Consider the following 10,843-nt stretch of genomic DNA (forward strand, 5'->3'; position numbering starts at 1 on the left):
GCATACATGGAAGTTAGCTGTTTGCTTTTCAAAGACATATGCTATATTTGGTAGGTGTAAAGCTTTTGTGGTCAGATTAAGGGTAACAACTTACTGTGTATTGACTATTTCTCCAAGTCGTTCTAGTCCAGTGAGCAAAGTGAAGTCATGCTTGGCAACAAGCAATACAAGTATGGTGCTTTAAGTCAATCTAATAATTGGTCTTTTTCACCTTTTGTTATTTCAACAAAGTCCTACATAGCCCTGGCTAGCATCAGGCTTTCTATGTACCATAGACTGGCCTTGAACACCCAAATCTGCCACAGACTCTCTTTGTCTGCTGAGATTACATGGGTGCATTATCATACCTGGCTTTCTAACTGTGAATTTTTTCCTTGCTGGGGGGGGAGGAAGGGGCTTTATTACATTTTACATTAGTTTGTTTGGTTGGTTTTTAGGTTGGATCCCACCAAGCCCAGGATGGCTTCTAATTTTTTTTAATTTTTGTTTTTTTGCAGTAGAGGCTGATCTTGAACTACTGATTCTGCTGCTTCCACTTCCTGAGTGCAGGAGCATGGATGGGTATCACCATGCCTAATTCATATGCATCTGCGGGATGAAGCCAGGGCTGCAAGCACTCTGCTAACTGAGCTCATCCCCAGGACCCTCAACTTGCTTTCTGTACAATGGTAAGTGACAAGTATGTAGCCTCACAATGGCAACTCATCATCCCCCATCGGCTTCATGCCCATGATGTTGAAGATGACACATGAATATTATTTCTCTCCAGTGGCTAATTTCTCTGAAAATACATCCTAATTAATAAATACTTCTGTGGGCAAAGCTCTGAAGGTGGTGTCATACCTGTATCATCTCATAAAAGTTTTCTTCATGTTTAAATACTATTGCCTTTCATTTTCACATGTGTTGGAGGCCATACAGGCATGTTGAATGAATGCTAGAGAGCCTGTAAGCTACTCAGTGGAGGAGGAACAAAACACCAATCTTCCTGTCCCTTTTTTACAGACCCTACATCCAAAATTTCCCTGTCAGAATCAAGTTTCCCAATTCACATTTCTAAACTGATAAATTTCTTAATTGAAAAGTACCAAACGGTCCCTATTGGTTAATGAATGGCATGCCATTGTGATATGAAGTTCAACGGATTGCCTGCTGTTCATCTTGGGATATCAACTTAAAAACTATGCCATGGGGTGCACTGCTCAGAGCCTCCTGAGGCCAGGGGACTGCACATTGGGGAATCTGTCTCTACAGACTAGGCTATACACAGTCTACCAGCATCCTAACCCACCTCTACCCATGGAAGGAACTAAAAATGGGCCTGTTTCCAGCCCGCCTTCCGGTGCCCTGCTTGGAGCTTCCTGAGTCCTGGGGTCCTAGGGGACTGCGCACTGGGGAACACCCCAGCAGACTAGGCTATCCACAGTCTGCCAGATTCCTAGTCCCGCTTTCACCCACAGAAAGAGTCCTGCCTCTACCCACAGAAAGAGGAGAGCCATCACCCACCTGAAGAGAACCTGGGACCCATACACACCAGGAGAGAAAAAGATTCAACCTGCACCCACTGGAAGAAGAGATGGGAGGAAGACAATATAAAAACACATTCAACAACAGAAAACCCAGTATGACACCACTAGAGTCTAGGGACTCGACACCACCAAGACCTGAACATTCAAAGGCAGATGAAGCAGAAGAGAATGACCTTAAAAACAACTTAATGAAAATGATAGAGGAACTCAAAGATGATATGAGAAAATCCCTTAAAGAAATGGAAGAAAAAATAAACCAAACAATACAAGAAATCAACAAATCTCTTAAAGAAAGCCAAGAAAAAACAATCAAACATTTGGAGGAAACAATTCAAACAGTTCAAGACCTAAAAACTGAAATAGAGACAATAAAGAAAACACAAACTAAGGGAATACTAGAAATAGAAGAGCTGGGCAAATGATCAGGAACTACAGATGCAAGCAAAACCAACAGAATACAAGAGATGGGAGAGAGAATCTCAGGCATTGAAGATACACTAGGAGAAATAGATTCGTCCACCAAAGAAAATCTTAAGTCCAACAAATCCCTAACACAAAATATTCAGGAAATTATGGGGCACTGTGGAAAGACCAAACCTAAGAATAATAGGTATAGAAGAAGGTAAAGAAACCCACCTCAAAGGTGGACAACACATATTCAACAAAATGATAGAAGAAAACTTTCCCAACCTAAAAATAGACATGCCAATGAAAGTACAAGAAGCCTACAGAACACCAAATAGAGTGCACTACAAAAAAAAGGCTCTCACCACATAATAATCAAAACCCCAAACATACAGAATAAAGAAAGAATATTAAGAGCAGCAAAGGAAAAAGACCAAGTAACATACAAAGGCAAACCTATCAGAATTACACCTGACTTTTCCGTGGAAACTTTAAAAGCCAGAAGGTAATGGATAAATATTCTACCAGAAGTAAGAGGCCATGGATGACAACCCAGACTACTATACCAAGCAAAGCTTTCAATCACCATAGATAGAGAAAACAAGATATTCCGTGACAAAACCAGACTTAAACAATACATGTTCATTAATCCAGCCCTATAGAAAGTTCTGGAAGGAAAACACCAATTCAAGGAAATTAACTACACCCACAAAAACATAGACAATAGATACTCCCACTTTGCCAACTGCCAATAGAAAAATGGGGTGGAAATACGCACATAAAACCAACAACAACAAATTTAAACAAAACAAGAATTAACAATCAATGGTCATTAATGTCCCTCAATATCAATGGTCTTAACTCACCTATAAAAAGACACAGGCTAACAGAACGGATAGAAAGACAAAATCCATCCTCCTTCTGCAGACAAGAAATACACCTCACCTTCAAAGACAGATGGCACCTCAGAATTAGGGGTTTACAATTGCCACAACAACATAAAATACCTTGGGGTAACGCTAACCAAACAATTGAAAGGCCTGTATAACAAAAACTTTGAGTCTTTAAAGAAAGAAATTAAAGAAATACCAGGAAATGGAAAGACCTCCCATGCTCTTGGATAGGTGGGATCAATGTAGTAAAAATGGCAACAATGCCAAAAGCAATCTACAAACTCAATGCAATCCCCATCAAAATCCCAGCACAATTTTTCACAGACCTTGAAAGAACAATACTCAACTTATATGGAAAAACAAAAGAGCCACGATAGCCAAAACAACCCTGTACAATAAAGGAACTCATGGAGGCATCACCATCCCTGACATCAAGCTCTATTATAGAGCTAAGTCCTTAAAAAGAAGCTTGATATTGGCACAAAATGGACAGGTAGACTAATGGAGTTGAATTGAAAACCCTGATATGGACCCTCATACCTATGAACACCTGATTTTTTACAAAGAAGCTGAATTTATACAATGTAAAAAAGAAAGCATCTTCAACAAATGGTGCTGGCATAATAGGATGTTAGCATGTAGAAAACTGCAGATAGATCCATGTCTATTGTCATGTACAAAATTTAAGTCCAAAGGGATCACAGACCTCAATACAAATCCAACCACACTGAACCTCATAGAAGAGAAAGTGGGAAGAACCCTTGAAAGAATTGTTACAGGAGACTGTTTCCTGAACAAACACCAGTAGCACAGACACTGAGATCAACAGTTAATAAACTGGACCTCCTGAAAATGAGAAGCTTCTGTATGGCAAAGGACACAGTCAACAAGACAAAACAGCAGCCCACAGAATGGGAAAAGATATTCACCAACCCCACATCTGACAGAGGACTGATTTCCAAAATATATAAAGAACTCAAGAAGCTAGTCACCAAAACACCAACTAATCCAATTAAAAAGTGAGGTGTAGGATTCCCCAGGCCAATTCTGACACCAAGTGAAAAGGAACACAACCATACACAAGATACAGTTATTGATGGTGTATTATAAATGATAACAATGAGAACAACTCACAGTTATAGCTGATAACCAGATTGTCACTCTGAGCAGGCCAGTCTCAGATGCACTAAGAGACCTGGCTTCAACCCTTAAAAAGAGGGAGCGAGCCTCCTCCTTAGCCCTTTTTTCCCATCCCTTCTGTGTACCTTCTGTGACCACACCCAAATGGGCATGGTCAGTGCTACAGGTAGGTGGGGATTCTCCCTACAGTCGGGTACAGAACTAAATAGAGAATTCTCAATAGATGAATATAAAATGGCTGAAAGACACATAAGAAAGTGCTCAACATCCTTAGTCATCAGGGAAATGCAAATCAAAACAACTCTGAGATACCATCTTGCTCCTGTCAGAATGGCTAAAATCAAAAACACCAATGACACTTTATGCTGGAGAGGATTGGTGGGAATGCCATCTTGTACAGCCACTGTGAAATCAGTATGGTGATTCCTCAGGAAAATGGGAATCAGTCTACCACAAGATCCAGAAATTCCACTCTTAGGCATATACCCAAAGGATGCACATTCATACAACAAGGACATTTGTTCAACGATGTTCATAGCAGCACTATTTGTAATAGTCAGAACCTGGAAGCAGCCTAGATGCCCCTCAACAGAAGAATGGATAAAGAAAATGTGGTACATTTACACAATGGAGTACTACTCAGTGGGAAAAAAATGGAATCTTGAAATTTGCAGGCAAATGAATGGAACTAGAAGAAACCATCCTCAGTGAGGTATCCCAGTCACAAAAAGACAAACATGATATGTACTCACTCATATATAGATTTTAGACATAGAGTAAATGATTACCAGCCTACAATCCACACTGCCAGAGAAGCTAGGAAACAAGGAGGACCCTAAGAGAGAAATTCATGGTCCCCCAGAGAAGGGGAAAGGGGCAAGATCTCCTGAGCAAATTGGAAGCATGGGGAGAGGGGAGAGAGAGTTAGGAGAAAGGGAAGGGGAGAAAAGGAGGGGAGAGGAGGACATGAGAGAGCAGAAAGTTCAAGTCAGGGGAAGAATAGAGGAGAGCAAGAAAAGAGATACCATAATAGAGGGAGACATTATAGGTTTAAAGAGACATCTGGCACTAGGGAAATATCCAGAGATCTACAAGGATGACCACACTACAACTAACAGTCTAAGCAGTAGTGGAGAAGCTACCTTAAATGCTCTTCTCTTATAATGAGATTGATGACTACCTTATATGCCATCCTAGAGCCTTCATCCAGTAGCTGATGGAACTAGAATCATACACCTACAGCTAAACACTGAGCTGAACTCCTGGAATCCAATTGCAGAGAAGGAAGAGTGATGAGCAAATGGGTGAAGACCAGGCTGGAGAAACCCACAGAAACAGCTGACCTGAACAAGGAGAAGCTCATGGGCCCCAGACTGATAGCTGGTAGACCAGCATAGGAGACTGTTCCAGACCCCCTGAAAGTGGATGTTAGTTTGGAGGTCTGGGCAATCTATGGGGCCTCTGGTAGTGGATCAGTATTTATCATTAGTACAGGAATGGACTTTGGCAGCCCACTCCACATAGAGGGATACTCTCTCAGCCTAGACACACAGTCTTGGCCCTGATTCAAATGATATGACACACTTTGAAGATTACCCCCAATGGAAGGCCTCACCCTCCCAAAAGAGCAGAAAGAGGATAATATAGGGGGTCGGTGGGGGGCAGGGGAGGCGGAGAGGGAACTGGGATTGACATGTAAAACAAGCTTGTTTCTAATTTAAATAAAAATAAAATAAAATAAAAACTATGGGGTGTTTCTTTGCTTAACATCAATTTGGAGCAGATGTCAAATGGGAAAGATCCGTTCACCTTAAATTCTGTGACAGACATTACCTTAATAGTCAATTCTCTCTCAATTAAGAAAATAATGATGAGCATGTCATTTTTCTTCTCCCTGTTTTCATGCAGGACTGAATTACTATCTGAACTAAGAATCTTCAAATCCACATTAAACAAGTTGAGCTACATAGCTCCAACTGGATCTTGTAAATCATCCACAGTTTCCAAAGGTAGCTCAAGGCACACAGAAGACAGTAAAAACTGCCTCAGCCCTAAATGTTTCACAAGTCTGCAAAGCCCTCTTGGATGGACCACAGCCTTGAGGCTCAGACTTTACCACTGGCTGTTTTTAATATTTGACTAAGAAGAGTGCTGATTGATTCCACACCGCGGGGAGCCAGCGTGCAGCCAAACACGCGCTGGGGATTCAGCCTGTCTGACATGACATGGCATGGCTCTGTTTTGTTTCTTCAATTCCAGGCAGCACAGGGTGGGAGCAACTAAGCACTGTGGTGGGTGAGGGAGAAGCTCTGCCTGGATCCTGGGGTCAGTTAGCTCCCTCTGTAGTAGAAAGGACTTCGCCCCCGTGTGGTGGAGATGTGCTTAGGACTGCGCAGCCTGGAGCGGATGATCCGGTGGGAACCTGGCATCCTCCATGCCTGGCTGTGGCTGTGGCTGTGACTGTGCCTCCTCCACGCCAAGCAGCGCTGTCCACAAGCCCTGTGGCTACAGAGCCGCCTCCTGTCATCGCCGCCCACCAGCCAGTGTCTCCTTGCACTCAGCATATAGTTTGCCTGATCCGTGGGACCTCAAGACCATGCTGCAGCCCCTTGGAGATGGTCACATTGGGTACCGAGTCGCAGGGAACTCACCTGACTTCTAGGGACGATTCTAGGCTCCCGGGGATCCGTACCCTTTGTCTTGCTGCTGTGCCGGGATCCTCCCTAAAGCTCTATCCTTTAAAAAGTCGGAGTCAAACAGGATATTGCATTCACGCAGTTGTGGGGATAGAGAACTGAAATTGAAACTACATTGGCTTATGCTTGCCTTCTGAGTTTTGCACCGTTTCCAGGAAAGAAGACGGAATCTTCCATAGTTCCTTGACAGATGATCAGACGACAACAAAAAAAAAAAAAAATTTGCTGACTTTTATTGGGAAATAACAGTGTTGCAACAAGGATATGCCAGCTCCTGCCACAGTGAGCTACAGCTTATTCAAAGAACTTGATGCAAATGGAAATTTCTTAACTTAAAAATTTTCAGCCCATATGAGGTATTAATACTGTACACATTAGCAGGGCAATGAATGTTTCCACGCATGTATACAGGCTGTATACATCACATGATGTATGGTGTAGATTGAGTTAACATAGTTACCTCTTCAAGCAGCTAACATTCCTTTTTAAGATATGTATTGTGTTGTTATCATTATTCGCCTCGCTGTGCAGCAAGCAGCACGTGAGAACGTTACCACCAGGAGCTTCTTAAAGGCAAAAACAAAGCGATTACAAGAGATGTTTTGAAAAAATTAAGTGAGCTTTGATTTAGTTGCCCAGATGCCTGCTAATACACAACAAACAGAGCTGAAATCTTTGTTGGTTAAGCATCTTGGTGCATTTCATTTTAGGGTGATTTTGTGGTTGAGATGTAACCTCGTGTTTGGTTAAGGAGCACGTATATTTAAACCAGAATAGTCAAGTGACCATGCTTGATGCTCCCCTAGGATCCCCTAAGAGTCATCTTACTGAGCTAAGGCCAACAAAGGGCTAGAACAGGCCTGAAAATCTCATCTCTTCATATATCTTAAGGTTACCCTTCAGTAGGGAATGTAGGTTTGATTCCCATCTGTTAGTTAATTGACATAAACTTAGCCCACCAATTCATGGAAACTGTGAATTCTGTTGAATACTGGTTGTCAGACTCAAGGCTAGAACATGAATTCATTTTGTTGACTGGAAGACACGATGAACTGGGCAAATCCTAGGAAAAAAATACAAGTTTCATAGTTTTCATTTAAAAAGCTATTTTTGTGATTTTTTTTTCAAGTTCAAATGGTTCTATTGACTTGATCGACGTAGCAAGATGGTAAAAACTACAGGAATGTAGGACTAAGACCCTTTTCAATTGGAGCGTGATGAGATTGTCCTGAAATCACCAGAAAATAATGACCCAGCATGTGGGAAGTACTATAATAAAGTGAATTCAAGGACTTCAGCAGGTGGATCTGAGACTTTAATGAGCCATGTGTGTTCCAGCATCCTCTCCTGCTCTCGGCTGGTTTTCTCTTTCCCTCTCTATTTCCTCCTTCGTTTGGTCAATACTTACCTTAAAGCTTCCCCCTTTAGTGCCCACTGCTTACTACTACTTCTCTTTGTTCTTTGCAGTTTCTTTCAGTGTCTGCTTCATAGCTCACTTGGTGCTAAGCAGAGGCAGTGGAGACAGAAGACACCCAACTGCCTGGGCTATTTTCTCCAGAGCCATCAAGAGCTGATTCTGCAATGTGGTGGGAAAGACTCTGCTCAGCTGACATCCAACTACAGCTACGCTTGTTTTCAGATTCAACAGAGTGTGCATTGCGTGGAAAGAGAGAAATACCTTTAGCTATAGGAAATTCTTCCTATCCAGCTTTCTAAGAAGAGAGCTCTGCCCATTGCCTTGTGTAGCTTGTATTCATCAGTGAAAGTGCTAACTAAAGGATGGATTTTCACACCTCTGACTTACTGTCCAGGAATTTTCAGAGCAACACTATTGCCCAAGGAAGCTCAAGAAACAGCAGGCATGGTTTCAGCCTCTTTCTGAATATACCATTGTTCTATACAGTCATACCCTGGAACCAGTAAAGTTCACATCCTTTCTTGAAATACCTTGTATTTTCTTTCTGGCCATGGAGGAACTAAAGTCCAAATAATTGTGAGACATGAGTACTCCCCACAGTAGCTTTCCTCTCAGCCCCTTAGAACTCTTCCTGCCCCAATGACATATTTATAGCTCACACCAGGTTCCAGACAACCAGATTGCTGCTCAGTTCTACAAGCACCTAACTGATCTTTTTTATATATATCTATACATTAATTTTCCTCTGTCTGGTTGCTTGTCTATCCTTTAGCCCTTTGCACATGCATTGTTCCTTCATCTCAATACCTCTGTCTCCCTCTGAGAAAACTCTTCAGACCTTTCCCACAGAAATGGCTCTGCTTCATCTTGACTTAAGGCCAGAGAGTTCAAACCCACTATTGCTCTCCCAAGGTGAAACAACAGAATGTTTGGGCTAAGGTGTGGCTACTGTGTCTTGCCTTGACAACAGGATATTTGGTTTAGGAAGCAGTTACTTGAAGTTTTAGGTATTGAGAAGGTAATTATGCTTGCTTGTTCTTTATACCTTGGTAAGGAAGTCTTTTGCCTTCCCCACTTTTTGGTTGGAGTATATAAAAACTTTCAGTAATAAACTTGGGGCTGATCTTGGTATTTGTCAGGTGCCCTCCCGATTCTATCTCTCGCCCCTTGTGTATTTCTTTCCTCACTCTACATGCACCCTCTCAGGTCAGCCAGACCTGACAGATGTCCCAGCAATGTGGATCACTACACGCTGTGGTTTGCATTGCTAGAGCATATGACGAAATTTATTATTGATTCTGCCGGTTGTTTATTATCTACTCTGCTCAGCCATTGAGTTGTGTCTGCCCCTGAGTTCTTGTTAAATATTTGTTGAGTGGTTAATGAATAAAATATTTTAAAATCTCAGAACTACATCTGACTATTATTGCAGTGTCAGGAATGAAAAGGAGACAAAAGTAAAATAATGTGAGAAATAAGTACAGTATTTTAAAAGCAAAAAGATGTCAGGATGAAAACAGAGGTTGTTGAGGTCAACATAGAAGTAGATTCTAAATATAAGCAAATACTGCCATAAGCATCTCCTCCCACTTCCTTTAAATTAACCTAGAAACTTGGGTATTTTTTTCACCACCCCATAGCACATTTATCAGACATGTTCAAACCCTACTAGTTGTCTCTGTGATATATATCCTATGTTCAAATACACACTTATTCAAATAATGGCTAAAAGAATGAATAAATGAAGTAGATATCCTCTCTAGATGCTATCAGTAATCTATATTAGTAAATAATACGTTAGTCTTATAATAGTTAAAAAACTTTACATAAGGCTAGAGAATGAAGATGATCATATTAAGAAATATAAAGAAGGATTTAATAGTTTTACTAAAAAGCTATATCTATGATTTTTCTCATCACTTGCTATCTAAATTTCATTTGTTTGAAATATGAGATAGTTCATCCAGTAGTTAAATATATTGCATGAAATAATTTAAGTATCATTTGATTTCATTTTGATTTTGTATTTATAGAAACTTCCAGTCTGATGAGCTATGTTTACTAGCGAAGACATGTCCGAACACACAACAAAGAGCATGACTTTGTAAGCCTAGGGAAATTATGACATTGAAAGCTCTCTACACATGCTCATTTCGGTACTAATTGTATTAGCATGACTTATTCCAATGTAGAGTCATACATTTCCTAGATTATGTGAAACTACAACCACTAGAATCTTTCAATAATAACAATCCACAGGAACCAACCACCAGTCACCAGTATCATGGGCTTCAATCACTCTCAAATCTTGACGTCAATGAAAAAAACGATGGAGCTTAGACAATCCTGCCTTATTCGGAGCCTTTCCCTTCCCAGGCCTTGCACTGATACCTGGGATCAGTTCAAGATCTTCTCAAGGTTCTATCTTTTTACAGATGGACCATTTCTCTGTTTCCACACACAGAATGGAATCCTGATTAGATCAAACAAGATCTGGAAGGAAACATGCAAACACATCTGAGCCCTCCCACCCCCCCTCTCTCTTTCTCTCTCTCTCATTACAAATCAAAGAGGCTTTGGACTCTGTTAGCTCTGGTTCAATTACATAGATGGGTCACACATAAATACCTATATTATATATTTACAAGCCAGACTTTAAACTACATTTGTCTACTGTCTCCTTTGCCTTAACAATTAAGTTACAATAAAGCAGAAAGTTGCAGCTGTCATTTCTTGAAGTTGAATCAACCATGATACCTTGGT

The sequence above is a fragment of the Cricetulus griseus genome, assembly GCF_003668045.3.
Source record: "Cricetulus griseus strain 17A/GY chromosome 1 unlocalized genomic scaffold, alternate assembly CriGri-PICRH-1.0 chr1_0, whole genome shotgun sequence".
Lineage (NCBI taxonomy): Eukaryota > Metazoa > Chordata > Mammalia > Rodentia > Cricetidae > Cricetulus > Cricetulus griseus.